The sequence below is a fragment of the Coturnix japonica genome, chromosome 5 (assembly GCF_001577835.2).
Source record: "Coturnix japonica isolate 7356 chromosome 5, Coturnix japonica 2.1, whole genome shotgun sequence".
Taxonomy (NCBI): Eukaryota; Metazoa; Chordata; class Aves; order Galliformes; family Phasianidae; genus Coturnix; species Coturnix japonica.
In genome coordinates this window covers 30,080,696-30,101,793 of record NC_029520.1, presented here as the reverse complement: position 1 = coordinate 30,101,793, position 21,098 = coordinate 30,080,696, and the positions used below count along the sequence as shown (strand labels likewise).

General features: G+C 35.2%; 1 protein-coding gene across 8 annotated transcripts in view; it reads left to right on the top strand.

Annotated features, from left to right (window-relative positions):
• The window catches only part of LOC107315026 (neuronal PAS domain-containing protein 3-like), a 171,791-nt gene that overhangs the window by 18,011 nt on the left and 132,682 nt on the right, over positions 1 to 21,098 (top strand). The window contains exons 1-2 of one of the 8 annotated variants that reach the window (XR_004307392.1): positions 3,455 to 3,706; positions 4,258 to 4,308. The exons of 6 other annotated variants lie outside the window; for them this stretch is intronic. The gene's annotated coding sequence lies outside the window, so the exon portion shown is untranslated. Of the gene's footprint in view, positions 1 to 3,454; positions 3,707 to 4,257; positions 4,309 to 11,782; positions 11,968 to 21,098 lie in introns of those variants that run through there. One more of the 8 variants, XR_004307393.1, reaches the window with a different exon arrangement.

Below are 21,098 nucleotides of genomic sequence, written 5' to 3'. Positions count from 1 at the left end.
TTGATAAGTGTTTTGTAGAATGCTCTGTTGACATGTGAAGGTGGTTGGGAAAGCTGTAAGGGCAGATGGTAAAGCTAGAAAACAAAAGCTTGTGAAGGTATGTAAGGGATGTGAGAACTTGTAATAAACAATTTGGATTGTTCACATCTGAGTCTGTGCCTCAAACGCTGCACCTATGAAACTGGGAGAATAATGAAATCAAAATCCTGTGCAGCTTCAAACATCTTTCAATATCTTCTTGATATTAAGTATTATCCCTTAATGCATAACATATATAAAAGAACCTCAACAGAGAGTGTTGGATTCTGACACAGAGACAGATCAGCGTGTGTGTAAATTAACTATACAAGCATTTGAATTCAGATTCCACTTTTGTTTAAGTGTAAGCTCTATTAGAAAGGCTTAAGATGTACTGAGGTAGCAGGGGCCATAAACTGGGCTCCTTGCAAATTCTTCTGCCTTTAAATAATTCTTATGTTGATTTGTTTAATGAAGAGGAGGGAAAAATAATGACTGTAGAATACTGTTCATCAGAATGTATCCATACCTGACTGTAAAATGAAGATCTGATAAGCAGGTCTTGAATCAGGAGGAGAGATTTTGCAGGGTTCCAAGAGGGGAAATCAAAACTTGGTTGGATATTTCCTAGGATATCAATAGAGAAAACTGCTTGTGTTCTAGCAGAACATTGCAATCACTGTTTAGACTCTGAATGAGATAGATAAAGCTTTAAATCCTGAAAGAATGTTTGGGAAGGGAGTGTAAGAGGAAGCTTGATTTAATCCACAACATATTTTGAAGAGGAGAAAGAAGGACAATTTACTTCCACATTTGAATGTGTTTCAGTCTTGAACAGGTTCTAAAGTTACTGTGTGATATCACAAGATTCTTAGGATCTAGCCTAGAATTCTACATTCTTCTTGACCAACTTGTAGTGTTTGACCATGATGTGGCAAGAAAGGTTTTCCCAGTGTTTAAATGGAGTTTCTTGTCTTTGCTTTGTCTTGTGAGATCTCTACCTCACTCACTCTTGCTAAAGATGAACAAGCATTATTCTTTCAGCCTCTCCTGGCATTTATGTGCTGTAGTCCTCTATGAATCTTGGTGGCTTTCTGCAGTAGCTTGCTCCAATATGTCTGCATATGTCTTATACTAAAGAGTTCCAAACTGGACCCATTACTTCCAGTGCAGTTTCACAAGTGCTGGAAAGAAAGGACAAAAATAATTTCAAGTGCTGTCTACAGTCTGGTTTACTTAGATCTGCAGTCAGTTGTTCTTCTTCACTAAAAGGCTGCACACTGGTAATATTCACCACAGTCTGGAAATCTGTTGTTTCTTATGGAGTAGGTTATCTCTAAAATTGTAGTTACTCAATAGGAAACACCAATTTTGTGGATTTTTGTAGAATATACTTGAGTGTTAACTTTGTGATGAAAATGTCAAGGGTTGGTCAATAGTAGCAGTGATTTTGGACAGCAGAATTAACCCTGATATGCGACACAGAAGATGGGGAATCTTCATCTGTGACTGAGTTTGTTGTCTGTGATGCTGAATATCGTGATTCCGGAATCGCATTTTGAGTACAAATGGTAAAAATTCACCTGCAATAAAAAATGAAAATGTACATCTAGGGCAGAAGGATTGAATCAAATTCTTTTAAATTGCTGGGAATCATCATGTATACTAAGATTATGGCTGCAGCATAGTGCACATGATAATGAGCATATTCTGGAAAGGATAAATCCCAGGAAGTTACTAATCAACAATATTGTTTGATGCCTAATCTTAACCAAAACTGTCCCGCAAACTGCAGAATTCTGTTATGCCTGTTACACTTAAAACTGTAGGCAGATTTAGTAAGAAATGGAAGCATGATGCAGACAGTCACAGGTTCAGGCTGAAATAAGTGTGTACATTAAAAAAAAAAAAAAAAAAAAAAAAAAAAAGGGTTTATAAGTTGTTCCCTGAGCACAGTAGGTCTCCTGGCTTTGAGGGACATTTTTGTAGTTAGTACCTGTGTATCTCTAGGCATTCTGGAAAAAACCAAGAAAGTCAGTTCCATATTACAATATGTGATAGGTGATAGGTAATTTGATGTAAAGTAGAATTTTTTTCAGAGGTTCACCATATGCTGATAAAGAAGAAGCTGGTAATGGACAATTATAAGAAAAAAAATAAATAATGTTTTACTTCCATGAGAAATAGGTATAAGATGAAACTGCAAATAACTTCAAAAATCTCATGAATGTTGCAGCTAGTGACATTTGGGTTAGCTGTATTAGATGTGTCTCCTAGAGATATGCTTGAAGATGCTTGTAAAATGGAAAAAAAAAATAGGATTAAGTATTAAAATTTACCTTCATGGTGCAAGAACATTTTACATCATGCTGGCAGTATAGAAATACATGAAATGAAGTGGAGTGGATGAATAATTTTTAACAACTACTTCAGGACATTTATAAGAGCTACTGTGAACATCCAGTAGTTCAAAGCCTGATTTTTCAACCAGAGTTGCAGTTCATTCCTGTTACTGACCTGGACACAGAAGTATTACAAGAGAGGAAGCCCTTGTTCTCTGGGAGAAGCAAATTCTTGAGGAAATGCTTGCTGCTCAGATGGACAACATAGAATCTCAGGCACTCATTCTGTTCTTGAAATGGAAAAAAGATTTTGCTAGATGCAGAGTCTTTCATACTCATTACTCATGTAATAAGGTTGTTTTTTTGTCTGCAGTCATGACTTTGCTGTTAACCATGATCATAATATCTGCTTGCATGTCTCGTGCTTGTTTCTTTCCTTAGAGTCGAAGCAGTGCTCTTTTGTGTGGAAGGGCTGAAAATTACTGGGGCAAATTGACTCTTGTGAATAAGGAAATGCCTTCTCAAAGAAGAGGAAATGTTTACTAAGGGGCCGAACTTCATTTGTGAAGAAAAAGATCCCAAAAGGAATTCTTGAATGGAAGAGTTACATTCATCTAAGTATAACAGAGTATTATGAGTTTCATAGAGTGCTCCAACTTTTTCTAAAAGGATCAGATCATAGGTAATGCAAATTTATTACTCTAACCCAAAGGCTGGATTGAGAGTGGAAAAAGAAGTTCCTTTGTTTTGCAGGAGAGAAGAAAACATGTTCATCAGTAGGACAGTATTTTGTCTGAAAAGACTTAGCCTCCAGCAGGAATTACTCAGGTCTGTGTATCATATAGACAATTCTCAGTTATCCTAGTGATCCCATGAGCAAAATACATTCATTGTATCATGATGGCTATGTGCATTTCTCATTATGTGGCAAGGCAGAACCAGAAAAGTGTCCTTTGTGGTTGTCTACATATTACTGTTTTTGTTCTCAAGGAACCTGAGACCAGGGCAACGCTGTATGCCTGTTGAATGATTTGATAAACTTGATTGCTGTTCAGATATTGGCTATTCTAAGCTCTCTTGTTTATGATGGTGAAGGCAGGAGGTAGGACAAGGCTTAATACATTGTATCATGAAAGTTTCATTTGTAAAAAAAAAGGAAACAAATATACTTAAAGTACTGCTTTTTTCTCCTTCAAAGCGGTCGGGTGGAAGGAGCTGCAGGTGACTGACTTGAGGTTACTCCAGAAAGCAGTAACAGAACAGAATGCAAGCGTGAGACTGGACCTTGAATGCTCAGTAGCATCTAGCAGTTGGTGGCTTACAGACAATATTTTTCATTTTGGAAGGTAAAATATACTGTAATCTGTAACAAGTACCTTTAAAATGAAAGAAAGATGGTATCTTTCATGCTTTTTATAATTCATGCTTTTAATTGGCATGAAAATCCTGAACTCTCTTACAGGTCTACATTATTAACCCAGCTCCATGTTTGTAAGTGGAAGAATGTAATGTAGTGCAATATGCAGTATAGTACTATTTGTATTTCATTTGTAATATTTAAAAAATGGTTTCACAACAGACTGATTTTAAATGATTATGCAGTTTCTTGTGTTTAAATACCTATTTTGAACAGATATTTCCATTCTTTGCATTATTACATTCCTTTCTTATATTTCTTTCATTCCCTTAGTTAAGTGTTAGTGAGGCTGAAGTCAATATTTCCCTTGACTTCAATATGATCTGCATAGTAACTGTTGAGTCACAGCCTGAACCACTGATTGAGCACCTGGGAGCACAGGTGGAGGCAATTCATCTATGTGATTGGAAGGGGGTGGAGCCTGGCTCTTAGACCTCATTTAAGGGCTGGCTGCCACTCTAGAAGGTTCTCTTTCTGCAGATCCCTCTTTTGTGGAGTTTTTTTCCTGGGAGCCTAGATCTTTGTTGGCAAGTGAGCAATTTATTTATTTATATTCCTCCTTTGTATCTCCTTTCTATTGCATTAGTCATTTTGTTGTTTTACTTCTAATGTCATCTTTCTATCACATTGCTCTTGTGAATTGTTACTGTGGTCAGATGTTGCTCTTTGTTCACTGAGGAACTTGAAGTGTTGAATAGAGGAGGTAGACTTAGACTTAATTTAATGATAGTAAAAACTTTTTGGTTATGCTACAAGTTGTTGATCTTTGCACTTCTTATTGGAAGCTGTGAAGTGGTGGCTGCAGAAATTGGTGGAGGGCCTATTAAACTGAGGTCTTCTTTATCAACATATCTTGTATATATTTAAAATTTTATCTATATTTAGAAAATTCTGAAGATCTTTTATGATATATAAAATGTGGAAGCTATCAAAATATAGAGAACTTTTTCTGCAGGAAGCAGTATATTTTCCTGCAGAACTGTAACTGCACAAACTACTTCATAAAGCACTAATCAGATATTTTATAAGTGCCTTGTGACAATACCTGAGATACACCTTTCTTAATGAGATTATTTTAAGATCAAATATTGACAGATGCACATTCTTAACAGTGTTTGAAATTACGTCAGCTTTGAAATTTATTGTCCCTGCAGAGCTCTTAAAAACTTTTTTTTTTTTTTCACAAACTCTCTGTTAGTGTGAAGTGATGGATCCCAAGAGATGAAATTTGACAGTTTCATTAAGAGAAAAATCTCAGCTTTGTGAAGGGCCAGCAGCTGTAAACCCACAGAACTTTGAATGCTTAATACTGTGTTTTTACTTCTCTGGTATGATTCGGTAGAGGAAGGAAGTTTTTTGTTGTACATTTCTCCACATTGAATTTGTCAAGTAATTTTTTTAGTGCCATCATCAATTTATTTGATCACTACTTCATGGGTATCTTTATTTTCTGACATGTGTAACATAAGGTACTAATTGTTATTATTTATTTGTGTTCTTATAGAAATATATATCTTTTGTCCATAGACATAGAAAAACACTGTTATTGCTCAAGTAAATGCATTGCTGAGATGACATACAGTTAGCTTTTGCTAAACTAATACTGCATGTATAGAACCAATCTAACAAGTAATAATGAACCTTCTGAATTAGTTCAAAATATATATTTATCAGTTTTGATAAAAGTGAATCCATAAGGGTTCACTGACTGCCTCTTTACAGGGTAAAGTAGGTGAATTTGTGAAGCAGATTAGGTTCCATGTTTAATAAAACACATCCTTAATATTTGTGAACAAATCCTGTAAGTTTTCTTTTGCTTAGGAACATTTTCATTTCTCAAAAAATTTGCTACTCAGATATATTTTTCACATATCCAGATTTTGTAGTTGAGACTAAATAATTAATAGTGGGTAATTAAGTATGTATATTATATATACTAAAGATCCATGTATTAATAAATGTGGTACTTGTGTAAGAGATAAAAAGCTATTAACAATAGCAAACAAAAGTAGCAGTAAGTCCTTCGCAAATAATTCCCTTCCCAAAAAGCACAAAACTTCTATGAGAGTGTGACTGTGAGCAAGGAAGAGGTGCTGAAAGAATGTGCTGTAGTGGAACCATCAGCATTTATGCTGATTTTTTTGTGTGTATGTTTTTTTGTTTGGTTTTTTTTTTTTTAATTGGAAGTGTTTTCATTACTGTTCTGGTAATGACTTTACTACTGTACATTGTAAAAGAACTCAGATGATGTGTATTATATTGATAAGTTAATGTAAATCTAGCCCCGAATGATTTTATTTATTTATTTATTTTATTTTGAGAGAGAGAGCTTTGCTGTGCAGCAGAAGTGTACTAAAGCTTTTAAAAGCTTTTAGGGGAAAATTCTAGCCTAAACATTAGAGAAGGAAACTTCAGGTTGTCTCTTGATGGGCAGCATTTTCTCGTATAGTAATAAATAGATTGCTGCAGTTAAGTCAGTTAATTTATCTGAACTGATTAAAAGGATGGAAATAATTAAATAGACTGAACAACAGCAACAACAAAAAAGCTTAATATTATAATGATTATCCTGGAAATTGAAATTCATTCCTGGAATATTTTCATTGCTCCTCAGTAATAGTATTTAAAAATCTACTGGCAGTGCTAATGTAGATGAGGTCAAATATTCATAGTGTCAGAGGAGTTTGTATATATTCAAAACTATAATTGGAGTAGCATTAGAGAAAGCCAGCTTGTCAGAAATACTGAGCATTCTTACAAACCAAAGAGTTTGATGGAGAATTTTTGCAACTCTTAATGAATCTTGCACATAGATCGAAATCCTAGCCAATCCGGGGTGATTTGATTTGATCCATTGGTATTAAAATCTTCATGAGAGCAGCAGTACTAGCATTTTTCCACTGGAAGTGGATTCAATGTTAACAAAAAAGTCAAAATGATTCAAATTTGCATTTCTCAGGGTTTAGTATCCTACTGGCAGCACAAGAATGGATTAGTCATGAGCTCTCTTCTGTTAGAAAGTATTCAAAAAATAGTTGTAAACCATGTATTTTTATTTTTACCATTAATTGTATCCAAACAATTCCACTGGTGTTAATGAAGTTGCAGAGTGTAATTGAAAGTAGAGGTCAGCCCTCTGCCATTGAAACCTATGTAATATATATTCTAAAAATGTTTTCTTGGAAAAATAAATTAGTTCTACCACTAATGTAAGGAAAAGGTGGGAGTTGCTTAGCATTAGGTTACAGTCTTGATGGGGTGAACCTTTTGCCTCAAAGTTTGATTATTTGATTAATACACTGCTGTTAATTTTTAGTTTATCAGTGAGATGCCCACAAGGAGTGAAATTGGAAAAAAAAGAAAACAGATTAATTGCTGCTTATAATTAAGCACATCAAAATTAAAAAAAAAAAAAAATAGTATTGATATTTTATTTTATTTTTATGCTGGACTCCTGGGAGACAAGATTAATTGAAAGTAGAAAGAGAAGCAAGCCCTGAAGGCTGGATAATGTATTGCTTTCAACTTCACTTGCTTGTATAAACAAGGCAAATGCTGAAGTTGCTCAAGAAATTGAAATTGGGTCTGCAGGTATGTTTAAATGAAAATTTTAAGTTCTAGTAAATTATATTAAAATAGTACTAAGTTAATACTTGTAGTGCTATAAAGCAAACAAATGCATTGAACAATATTTAGAGTTGCAGCCCAAGTAATTCAGAAGCTGAAGTCTCATTTTCAGATATGATTTATGTACAAAAACTTTAATCTCACTGAAAAGCACAAAGATATGTAAGTACTTAAGGTTTGTTTTGAAAAATGGGACCTTGCCTTCCAAATCAATACTGTGGGTTTTTTTTTTTGTTTTTTTTTTGTATTTGTTGTCCATTAGCAATAAAATGTCACTTACTTTGTGTTTTTCTTCAAGGAAAATGTTGGTAACACAGGAGGTCCTCATGCAATTTTCATTAGAAGTTGACTTGAATTCTTTCTTTTTGCCAGAGTGGGATACTTTTGAAAGAATCAGTCAATTCCTTATAGATTAGAAAACTCCCATTCAAGTAAATAGCAAAGGATACAAGTATTCTGCATGTTTACTTTTAGAACTAATAAAACTGTGTGTGACGTTCAGGTACTATCAGTTCAATTTTAAGACTAGCTTGCTGCTATCATGTGTTTTTAGGATTAATAATGTTCAACAAGCACTAGTTCTTGCTAAGTGTACTGATGCTGCAAAAATAGTCATACCCATTCTGTTCCTTATGTAGAAGGTGTGCCCTAGCCTTTTAAATTAATACTGAAGTACATGCATTCTACCCAATTAAAGATTTTCACTATCAATTGTATATTTAGTGAATATGTGCCACTCAATGGCACCATAAAGTGTGCCAGGATGTGAAGTTACTCTGTGAGTAGAGCATTCATTTAATATTTATTTAAAACTGAAATAAGTGAAACTAGGCAAACTCTGGAATGAACATATAGCTCAGTGAGTTTTACATAATGTAGAAAAAGCAGGCCAAGGGTATAATACTGTGTTTATTTTCTTCACTTTAAGGAATTCTTACACATCTAATTAACTTGTAAAGGAGATCTTTTATCCTCCATATCTTAGTTCAGAGACAAACAGTCAGAAATGTCTTTTAGAATATTTACACTACTATTTAGCCTTTTTATCAATTTAGGAGCGTTGTGCAAGTTTAGTTTTGCTGATTGTGTGGCTAGGGAAGTTATAAATGCTTCCCCAGTAGGCTGGCTGTCCTCTGAGCCAATTGAGACATTCTGTTCTGCCAGCTCCTAGGGCCAGGGAACCACTCTGCTGGCAAGAGCACCTGGCATTTCTTGTGGACGTTCCCTATTTTGTTCAGGCCATGCCATGTTCACCCTAAGTACTTGAGATTAATGTGTAGCAAAAAAAGGAGAAAAAATCTCTGCCAAGCAGTGTAGCATCAAAAGATCTGTGTGAAGGCTGTATTAAATATTACTGAAGAGGTGGCTTTTCTTCTGTCATGATAAAAATACAATAATAATAATAATTGAATTTCACTTTGTAACGTACCTTGGAGCATGACCAATTCAGGCCGCCTTCGAAACTCACAGAAATCAATCTGTGGAAAGACTCCCAGTGACTTCAGGTGATTTTTAGATCATACTCTAACTTTCTTTAAAGCTACTGCTGAAGGAGAGTTTTTATGTGTTTAATAGTATTAATTAGGCTTGAGGAGTGAGAAAATCAATAAATTTTAGTTCGATTCTTGGTAAATTATCAAGGATGAGAATTTCTGAAGTTTAAAACAGTACTTTTAGTACTTCTCATAGTATGGACATAGGAGAACTGTAAAGCAAAAAAGAAGTGGACTCCTGTATAGGCTAGCAGGTAGACTTATAGGAATTTCCAAAAAAACCAATCTATTCAAGGCTTCATGTTGTGCAAATTATTCAAAATATACTTTCAAAAGATTTTGGGAAAAAAAATAACTCCCACTGACTAAGCCATTTTCATACTTTTCAAGTTCTACTTTTCATTATAAAAAAAAGAAAAATGTATCGTTCAAGTTCATGAGTATCAAGCTGATCATGAGTTATTCACATCTGAACTGTCCAGTAGTGCCATCATTATATGTGTGAATTTCTCAAAGAGTGTCCAGTCTACTTCACAGGTTTAAGTACCTCCTTCAGTGCTGTATCTGGGGCTCTCCGTTCTTTGTCAATAGGTTTTCCTCTATTTCTGCAGAGCACAAAGGCATGTATCGCTGTGAATGCAGCTAGGAAAAATTTTCATTATGAATCTCCTAACTGAGGTTACATGAGGCTCTATTGCTCTGTCATTACCCTCTTTGTCCCTTTATCATTTCTTTTGATTTGCACAGGAGATAAAAGAATTCCCAAACACCATTTTATTAATCAGGGTCACTTTTATATTTTAATCTCCTTGATGTGTAAGCTTGTGCTTATTTTTGACTTCATTTCAGTAGATAGTGACAGATGATTAGTTAGTGTTAAGTACTGTGGCTCCATAGACTCCAGTGGAGTGCTGTAGTTTGCATAAGCAAAGTATGTACCGATGCAATGAAAAAATCATTCCTTTTTTCCTATTTTTTCAATTATTTCCCTCTCTGTTTTTAAACTGTAAGTTTTATGATTTAGATGTGAAAACTTTACTCAATTTAAGTAGTAGAGCCAGAATTTTATATAGTATCTTAATACCAGTCATCAAATTGAGTCTGTACTGGTGGGTGCTCAGATCATCTTAGCACTTTTATTTAGGACATCTGATATTTTTTCATCCCTTGGGAATTACCAGTGGTGAAATCGGTGAGTCTACAATAGTTTCAGTGAAAGCTAGGTCATACTGTCAATTCTATAATTCCAAACTGTAGGTAGATTCTAGAAGGCTGTCATATGCATGCAAGTGTAATTGTGAGCCTTAGGAAACACTGGATTTCTATTGTAGACATCTGATAAGTATTTGGGATGTAGTAAGGTGTAGATAAAGAAAATTTTTATCATTGCACACTATGCCTTGAACCTGTTGTTTCCCTTCCTTTTCTTTGTTATCTTTTGCAAATGCCTGTGATGTACCTTAGAAAGCCAGTTTTCAACTTCTAATGCCTTTGGCTGATAGCAGAATTCTCACAAAATCTCATTATGTTAGGACTATAGGTTAAAAGAACAGCAGCTGGTCCTGAGTAAGAATGTTTCATTGTTAACACTAGTTATTAAAAATGTTATTTGATAGTAAAGTAAAAATTGGTATTTCTAAAAGGCTCTGAGGAGTTGAGATTTATTTTTGAGCTCTTTGGATTGCTATTTGCAGAAACTGTGGTAGAGTAAATACATCAACTCTCTTCTCTCAATATATAAGCTGTATGTGTATACAAGTTTCACTTATGCTAACCAGAGCATCTTAATCAGTACTTTTTATTTCTTTGCTTCTGAAGAGTAAGATAGATTTGCTGAAACTTTGAGAAAGACTGTTGTCTTCTTCAAGATGGTATAAGGTGGATCATTTCCTTTTTTTTTTAATTTTTTTTTATTTTAAGAAAAGTTCCAGCATTCCCTAGAGGGATGAGGAGTAGGAAAAACCAATGAGAACTTCATGGGGGAATGTATGCCGTGTTTTCAAAGCATTAGTGATGCCACTGTATTTTGTAAGGTGATGGCCCATAGGTTGGCCAAGTGTCAGTAGACACAAAAAGATGTAGCTGGTGACCTGTTTTCTCTTTTTTTATGATGAAGTAAAGTTAAAAATAATTATATACAAAATGATTTTGCAAAGAGGGTTGCTTAGAAAATGGACTACAAGTGCTTTAATTAAAAGAGAAGCGTGTTCTCTTTTACAAAAATATGTGAAATTGAGGAGATGCAAAGGCAAATGTAAAATTGAGAGGTATGTATGCATAACACATGTATGAGCTTTTTTGTAAAATATGTGGAAAAAAGTGCAAGTAAGCCAGAAGTGAGAAAGCTGTGGTCAAACTGAAGTTTTGAATGTGAAAGCTACATTTATTCAAAAATTACAATGGTTAAATTTAGATGATGAGTAAAAACTGTGTTAGCCATAGAATTAACAAGGTTGTCTTCATCATAATTGGATTTTGGGGAGGAAATGAGATGTAACTTTCATTTGTTTTGCTTTCTTTTGTCTTGGCACATGATAAGCCACTGCCCAGAGGCTATGCCCTGGGCACACCAAAGTCTCGAGCTTGATTAGCCTTTGGGTGCTACTGGGTTGTAAATAATGCCTTAAATATGAATCCAAAAGAAATACAAATGGATGAACAACTTGGTATAAATTGATGCTTAATTCAGATAGAATGAGGGTTTGTTTTTTTTTTTTCTTTTCAATTTGGAGCTACAGGAAGAGTTGACTGGTTTGGCAGAAATTTTGCTAGGAAGTGGTTTTGGTTTACAGCTGTGGAAGTTGCAAGGAATTGGAACTGGGCGTTCCTTTAAATGCAAATTTTTTGCCAGGGTTTTTTGAACTAGGCCAGGAGGCTTTAGGTACTCATTGGCATTTCCCACCCTTTTTGTGGAACTCTGTAATTAAGGGCCCATCAGTCTGGAGTGCCTGATCTGGGAAACAGAAAGCTCTTTCTTAAGTTGAAATATGCTTTCTATGACTCAGATCTACCCTCTGCATCTCATTCGCAGTTGTCTGGAGTGTCAAGTTTAGTTAATTGTATATTCCTGGTGAGTAGAAAAACTGGAAAAACTCTTCCTTTTGGTTTGCTTTTTTGTATTTTGAGGCTTTTTTTTTTTTATTGGACTCCAAGAAAGCTCTTGCAAAAGCTGAATCAGTAGCTTGAAAAATGTGAGTTATTATTGACTGGCAGGATTGGTTTCAGCATAAACAATTGGATTGGTCTGAAGGGAAGATCTGACTCACAGAAATGAGCTTTCCTTTTTTTCTTTTTCCTGTGTGTGCATTTGATTGAGCTTAACCTCACTTAAAAAAGAGCTGCATGTTAAATTTTCTACAATGGCATGAATTATAATACTGAATCCAGTGTCATTAAATTGTAGTTTTTTTTGTTTCTTGTCAGCTACAACAATTTCAGCAGAGCACAGTCCGTGTGAAAGTATGAATAAAATTCAGGGAGTAGCATCAAGGACTTCTGAGCTCAGGAAACTGAGTTTGGCAGTGCTAATTTGTATTAAAGTTGTTGTTGCATGACAGCAGGAAAAAGATTTAATGCTTGCCACCTGAATCAAGCCATGGAACATTGGTTTCTATAACTGCCATGAATTTGAATCAAGGCCAATATCTCTAAATTTGAAATAAACTGATACTCTGTCTTGAAAGAAGATACAGGCCACTTATGTTACCAAAGGTATTTAGATAATGTATTTCAATTTAATTTTTAGCAGTATATATCTTTCAAAGTTTTAGGTGCTTTAGCAGTGGCTTTTTTTTTTTTTTTCCCCTCGTCTGTATTCCAGCGAATGTGTAGCCTTTCAGTCTTTTATTTATCAATGCCCAGTGTTGAGCTGGTACTGATTTACACAAGACCACAGATGCTGATTTTACTCCTATCACTGCACAGCCACTTACCTTAATCTGAAACTCGTTTTTCTCTTTTATAAAACTGCATTAATGGGGGAAATCAGATTTCAAGCCAAGTGGTCACACTCTGAAGTTCTAAAGGCATCAAATACAAAGCTTTGTACCCTGAGCCTAATGTAACAGTGTTGCCTTTACAATGCCATAGTGTGCTGCTGCCTTTCTCTCCAAAGGATCCCCAAATTCTTTATGACAGGAAGACTGAGCGTTGGATTTCTTGGCTTCTTTTCAGAAAACAGGCGCGAGTTAGAAAACTGGCTTTGAATCTCCATATAACCATCACACATTTAACCACTGAGATTATTTACTATTTAACAATAATCAGAATACTTGCACATAGTATCTGCAAACAGAACTTAAATGAAACAGAGCCTTTAATTGCTAAATGTAAATTAAATTTTGAATGTTCCTCTGTGGCTGAATGCAAGTGGTGGTTTGACGTTTCAGGACTGGAGGTCTGAAGACTAAACCCAGCTGTTTTATTCCTGCCTGTACCCTGTTACCAGCAGTTTCTGTTTTTCATTGGGTACAGAAGGTCCAGATAATTGATCCATTACACTGGAATAACTTAATCCACCATTGTAATTCAGCAGTCTAGGTTGCAATCTAGCAGCTGTTTTGTAGCGTGTAAGAGCAATGCACAAAGATTTTGTAATGGAAGGGGAAAAAGATATGGTATGCATCTGAAAGTGCATGGAAAACTTGGAGAGGTAGAAGGCAGCTATTCCACTAAAATTATTTGATGTCTTTGTTGTCATATAACATACTTTCTTGGGTTGCCTTTCATGTCCCTGATAGAGCCCTGAGGATATACTTCATTTCAGCCCTGTTTTTAACCTCTTGCTATGCTCAAAGACACGGCCTCCTTGGTGAGGAGGATGGGATTCTCTTCGGAGCCTATCAGTGCTGCTCCTTAATCAGCTGGAGTGGTGCCGATGTGATAACAAGAGGTGCAACTCTAACCCCGGGTTGTGCCAGTTTGGGAAGCTATAGAACGGCTGGAAATGTAACCCAGATTTGTGGCATGGTAATACAGAGCAGAGCATTACCTTTAGGCTAGCAGGCCTAGCTACAGTCCATAGTTGAAATTTAAAATGATTTTAAAAAATGCATTCAATTTGAAATGCCCCAAGGTTCCTATCATTTTGTGAAGCTGTATCTTTTTCAAAATATTATGAGCAACATTGAATTTTTGCTTATGGTGGATATGCTGTAAGAATGAAGAATGATAAACTGTAGGGATGACTAGTTGCGGAGGAATGTAAAGGAAAACTCATGCTATTGAGAGTTATTGCTGTCATTGAAGCGGCTACACAGCATTAGAGTTGAGGACAACTGTTATTATTGAGTTCATACCAAAGACTTCATGAAATGAAAACACACAGTTCATAATGTATGCACTTTTTTTAAGCATGTAGGAGGTAAACTTCCTTTTTGACATTGTCTTTCTGCTGAGCATAAAAGCTGTTCTGCAGTATTTAGTTATACTCCTATATTTGTCTAGCAGTCTCTTTTTGTGCTTGCTTTCTTTTGTGTGTAGTGCTAGTGCATTTTCAGTTGTAACACAATTATGTATAGCATATTCTTATCAAAACATGTTGTATACAATATTATCACCATGTTTCATGGTATAGTGTGTCCTCTTCTAGTATCAAATTTCTGTGAAATAAGCTGTATTTGTATATTGAGGTGAAATAAGCTTGTTAAGCATGTTAAGAAGATATAACAGTCTTAGTTTTTTGTTGTTGTATTTTCTCTACAGCAGCTTCCAAATCACTGGTTAGGATGCATGCAGAAACACTTCTCTGTTTACCTTCCTCTGTTCAGCAATTCTGCCTGCAACTGATAATCTTGTATTATTTTCACATTTAAAACCCCTGCTTTCAGCCTGTTCCTCTGAAGTATTTTAACATGCTCTCTTTCAAAAGCAGTCCCCCCTTTTTCCCCTTTCATACTTCAGTGCTCTTTAATAAGCATATGGCACAGTGTTCATGGTGGACAACAGGGCTAATATTGCACTTTCAATAGATGCTGTTGCTGCTTTCTTGAAGTAAAGAGTTCTCTTCAAAAATCTATTATCATAAAGCAGCTGATTGTCTTTCCTGGGATAATTTAATTTATTTCCTCATGTCAGAGGGAAGAAAGAGTAATTAAAAGGGCGCTTTTCTTGACTGCCAGTGCCACAAGCTCAACCTGGAATTTGAAAGTCTAGCTGTGTTCTTTCTGGTTCATGGATCACCAACAATGAGGACTCCACAGCTGGAACTCTGCTTCCCATTCTACTGGTGCATGAGCCAGAAGAGGATCCAGTGTGCTCTGCAATAGCCAGTCTGATTCTATAAAAGAGCAGTAAAGAGCAGCAAAATATTTATTCCTATTAATGCAATTTTGATTGCTCTAGAAGAATATTATGTAAGATGGTATAGATTTTAAAGAAATCTGTCATTACTTTTCCCTTCAAATGGTAGTAACAGTTTCCTGTCATCAGCACAGGAGATGTGATTTAAAGTAATAGCTAGATATTGCTACACAGTTGAAAACCTACCAGGATTCTTTCCCTCTTCTCTGCAGCACAAAATTTGGGTCCCTGTTCCAATTTACACATGGGAATCCAATGATGTCTCAAGTCTACCTTCTGGCAGTGTCTTCTCCAGAGGTATTTCTGTGGGAAAGATAATAGAAAATAGGCCTTTCCTGTTTCACTTTCTGTGGGGGAAAATAAAATTGTTCACAGTGACGGCTCCACTGCCCAGTTTCTCTCTCTTAATGTGTTTCTATCCAGTGAAGTTGGTTGTAGTTTCTTCACAAGGAAGAAGCTTAAGTAGCAGGATTTTTAATATTGTGCTCAAATAATATAGGTGTTGAAATAATTATCTAAACAAGGAAACAAAATGGAAATTCCTCCCAGGAAAATGCTGCAGATTTTGAGAACAATATGGCATTTGCCTACTTGGAACATGGTATGTTTTAGGCATAGGACATGTTGCAGGCAGTTAACTAGTTTGTAAGTCTGCAGGAAATAGTCAATGCTTGTTTCTATTGTAGGTGATAAGGAGGCATCTCTGTGTTCTGTATATTTTATTGTATGTATACACACAAACATTTTTATCAGTCACAGCGGTACAGTTAAGACTGAATCTAATACCTATATCCAATAATAAGCTCAACAGGAATGTGTCTGTAAATCTGTACTTAGAGAATGCAGAAATGTATATGCACTGTGTTGGTACTAACAATTGAGGTAACAGTTGGACTTTCATAATGCAAACAGACAAAAAATGTAAGTGTATGTATTATACACTTTTCTACTGTTAATTGACTCTCTCAGGTCTGATGCAACCTTAGTTAGGGCTGAGTTTAACATTCTGACTGCGTAGCCATTTTTTTTTTTTTAATAGCATTTTAAAAAGTATTTGTTAAATGTGTTCTTATTCTGTTGCAAATATGGCAAACCTCTTTTCTGTCTCTTCCAAACTGAACTTTTTCTGATACTCTAAATGGCAAGATCCAGACTTTGGCTTGTTAGTGCTCTTCTGTACTTGAAGGTGCCAGTTCTAAAGCTCAGTGTCTTGAAGCTCTTCAGGGCAGACTCAAAGCTTTTAACACCATTGGAAATTAAGAAGTTGTGTTTCAAGGTGTTTATTTGTTTACTTACTTATTACAGGTAGAATGATCAAATTTATCTCCAATAAAATGTCTTGAAGCTTTTCAGTATTTTCAAATCAGTTTTTTTTTTTTTTTTTTTTTTGTCAAGCCTGCTGTAATTTTGTGTGGTGAGGTGGCAATGAGGTAGAATGCTCTAGTAGTATAGTATCTAATTATATCAAGTTTTTGTTAATTATAATTTCATCAATTATTTTGGGATAGCTTCCAATCTTTGCTCCTTTTAATAGGGAGTTCATGTTCTGTTTCTGAATCATGTAGATGATTCTTTTAAACAGTTTTACCTTATTATGCCTTTTTATATCCACAACTTTGAGATAGCCCATATAGAAAAGCTAGATTCATATTCTGTGAGGAGTTCTGTTTCATGCAGTGAGAATTCAGCATGTTTGCAGAAACGAAAGCATTACTAGTACATGTCCTATGAAGTATTTCTTCTGTTGAGAACTTTTCATGTTTCCTTTTTTCTGTGGGTTTTTTTTTTTTTTTTTTTTCCTCTCCTTGCTGGGCTTAACTGAGAGTGATGATACGTAACCACACTGTGGCATAACACAAAGCTTGGTAACTGTTTGGTATTTGTGACTTGCCAAGGCTATAGTGTGGAAATTCAGGTCTTTAGGGTAGATAAGATTTCATTTTTGTGGGGTGAAGAACTGCATGAGGGAGGTGTTAATGTTTTATACCTTGGCCAAATAGTGGACTTCTCTGTCATGCATGCTATTTAGTTGGAGAGGCTTTGCTGTGTGGCTGCCCTGCGGTGCTGAAAGTAAGTTATGAATGCTGTACTGTTTAAGAGCAGAAAGGTTTGCCTGGAAGAGAGTGGTGTGCCTGGGCCCCCTCCTATTGAGAAGATGCCAGTCAGAAATGAAAACGTCTTTCATGAAACTATAGCGAACTTCCCTGTGATACAGTACAATAATACAAGGAATTTTTAGTCAAAACCTTTATAAATAAGTATAATGTTTTGTAAGTTCCAAGGAGGTACTGGCTTATAAGGGACTATTTTAAGAGGTCATTGCAAAAAATATGTATGGTTTTGACACATGGTTTTAAAAGTGACAGGACTGAGCGTTTAAGCCATTCCTCCCCCCACTCCTTTCCTTTGAGTTCTCCAGTTTCTTTTGCCTTTTGGTTACAACTACAAAAGATGTCTTCTGAGAAAAATGCTTTCTGCATGACATCAGAATAAAAGAATGTTCCACACTATTCAGCATGCCTAAAAGTATTGGTTCACTGAAATAACATTACATTTAAAATGAATGCTGAACAGAATAGTGGTTAAGGAAGAAAACAGAGCAGATCATGTTTTGCAAACTTTTATCTTCAAGAAACTGATTTATTGGACTTTTTTTTTAAAATAACAAAGTTATACTGCATAGAGCACAATAAAGAGAAGCCCTGTTTTGTTGTGTAATAGAATTCATGCAGCCATAGGTAAATCTGAAACATTTGGAATCAGAACATAAAATTGCATACATATAAGAGTTAAGGCATTATGGATAGGAAAAAGCTGTAAGAAATGCATTGTGTTGTGGGGTTTTTTTAAAATTATTTTTAGGCCTTTTCCATTGTTGGTTATTGTATTTTGTTTTGTCTGACTTTAATTTATTTTCCCTTTAATATTAATAACAAAAGTTAATTATTCACACAGTTCATGCGTTTATAAAAATGATTATTTTTCTTGAGCATTAACAAATGTATTATTGCTTGGACAGTAGACTAGACATTATTCTCGTAAACATATTAAATCTTTGTTTTCCACCTGAAATAGTCAAAGAAAGAATTGGAAGAAAGTTAAAAATAACAAGAGGAAAAAGGTAACTTTTAAGCAAATGTCTTTAAAACAACGAATGCATATGTAATAAATGGTAGTGATACAAATAATTATTTTGAATTAAGAGTCATATTGGTTATAAAAGTAGGGATCTCATTGGTCAGAATCTGAAAGTGTTAATTACTGCTTGCCGGGTTAATGGATGCCTATCACAGAGATCCATCAGTGGATCTCTTGTTGGGGAGAACAGGAGGCTTAAGGTGCACTTCAGTTCATTGGCTGAGCTGGTGGAGGTGTGGACCCAGGTGTCCAGCAGCCTGGGTTCTGATGGGGCCACATCAAGGAAAGGAAGCAGGGAATTCTACACTTATTTTTTTCCAGAAATGCACATTTCTATGTGGCTTTCCCTGGTTCTATGCAGTAAGCATTTGTGAGAAGAGTATGTGTGTTTTTTTTAATTTTTGTGGATAAAGGGAGGAGTAAGAGAGAAAGAACTGCATGACAAGGACTGCTACGGTATTGCCAACTCTCATCTAATTATGAGTTAATGAGATGATGTTTTACTTAAAATTCTCTTGCTTCATGTGTTTGTACATCCCTCTTAGGCTTTCTTTCCCAAGGCTGAGAACATTACAGGCTCAAAACCTGTTTACACCTTGAAATGTATTGTTATTATTACTAATGTAGTTATTGTTTTTATGCATCTTATGAGGTTTTTATTGCTGCAGTTGTCAGATTTTCTACACTGGTTACTTATTTGGTGAACATACACAATACCTCACACTAGATGAGCCACCACTCATTTTGCAGGTTGCAGTCTGAGAAGCATCTGGGAAGCAGAATGGAGGAAGGGGACATTCTGTCCTCTGCTGCAAATCGCACATTCAAAACAGAATACTTAGGATAGAAGAGTTTTGCTGTCTGTTTTCTTTTTACAATCATGTATGAATAATGAATTTACATTTGTTGTAGGTTTGTTTGGAGAAATACCAAGAATAAACTTGAGGTTAAAAAAGATACAGAAATAGTAGTAATAAATAAATTTACATTGTTACTTTAAACTTTGCATTTTAGAAATAAATAGTGAAGTGGGGTGTATAACACCATCAGGCAGACAGCAGGTGGGCCAAGCAGCAGGAGGGAAATGATAGTTGCTGCACCTGCTTTGTACACTTAAAAAAAAAAAAAAAAGAAAAAAAAAAAAAAAAAAAAAAAAACAGAAGAAAATTTAGCAATTTCTGCATGACACCTAATTTTATTCTACTATATTTCACTTCTATGTTTTCTTAAATGCCTGTGAGGTAGAGCTGGAAGTTTCATACTGCTTTACTCTGAACTTTTGCAAATCTGCTCATTTCTGCTTTATTTATGAGCTTGAGCTCCTTTTGGGAAAGCCTGGTTTTAAAATGGTAAAAAAAACCATATTATGTCATACATTAGTGTGCGTGTATGTGTGTAATTTATATATTTTTTAATTTATCACTACTGTCCCTTTAGTTTGGTGTCAGTATATTAATCCTCTCTTTTTTTTTTTATGATAGACTATATAAAATGGGAAATAGTGGTAGACTAAGTGCAGAAAGAGGCCAGTATCAATTCATGGCTTATCTGCAAACATAACTTATAGGTTATGGATCAGTTACTTTGGAGACAGGGTCAGTGGGAAAAAAACAAACAACAACAAAAAAAAACAACCATAATTTCCTTTTGCTTTCTTCCTTCTTTCTCTGCTTGTTTAGTATCCCAGAACGTCACTGAAGGGTTCACTCTCTGATCTAATTTCATCCGGTTTGTAAACAGCTGCTAGCATTAGAAAGTATATTAAATATAAGAGTGACAAAGTGGCTAAGTCTGGCCCTAATTTTTTGGTGCAACTAGCAGTAGAGTGGGCAACAACATCTGATGAGCTCTTGGTTGGGTGAGTGGTGCTGTAGGATCTCCTGTTAACTAGTCAAAGCAGGAGTGACCAATGAAGTTGTTATTAGGGTGGTTGTGCTGATCAAATGTTGCAAATCAGTCACATGGTGCCAGTTGTTTCCTATAGCTGTTTTCATAGACATCATTTGTCTGAAAAATGCGTTTAACAGTAAAGTGTTTCTGTATTCTGGACTGCTACAATTCATTTCAAGTGACTTTAGGTAAGTCTCTAACCTCCTCCCACCCTTTTTCCCATTTCTTCTAGGTGGAATCTAGCCCACAGACAGTACAAACATTACTTGATGTGTGGTTCTTTGACCCTGTAAATTGTTTTAAAACATGCTACTACTGTTTTTCTTTTTACACTGAAATTATTCCTCACCTAAGTTCTCTGCTACAGAATATAGCACATACAGGGATTCTTAATTTGACATTAGCACTGAGATGTATGGAGTAAGGGATTTTGAATAAATTAGTGAATTAACATCCCTTTTTATCTAGTTTGTCTCCTGATAACTGTCATTGAGAAAAATCTACACCCTTCACAAGGTGGATAATATTCAAGATACCAATAAATCCCTTTTGAATTTTAAGCACTTCATGCTATTGATTAAATAATAATAATGTGAAGAATTTTGCAGCATAGGGCACTAGTACAGTGAATCAGTGCTCCAAGGTGAAGGCCATAATTACAGTCAAATAAAAAAAAAACACAAAACAAACCAAAAATCTTCACAAAATTAAGTACTATGATTAATGATAAGAAAAGCAGGATAGAGTCATATGTGGTAGGAATTATTTTCTTGCTATATTTGTGACATAACTTTTTGTTTGTCAGTGGTAATTCAGGTTTTCTATGTTAGAATTTCTACCTTTATTGAGAACCTAGTTGTTTCCTCCTTGTAT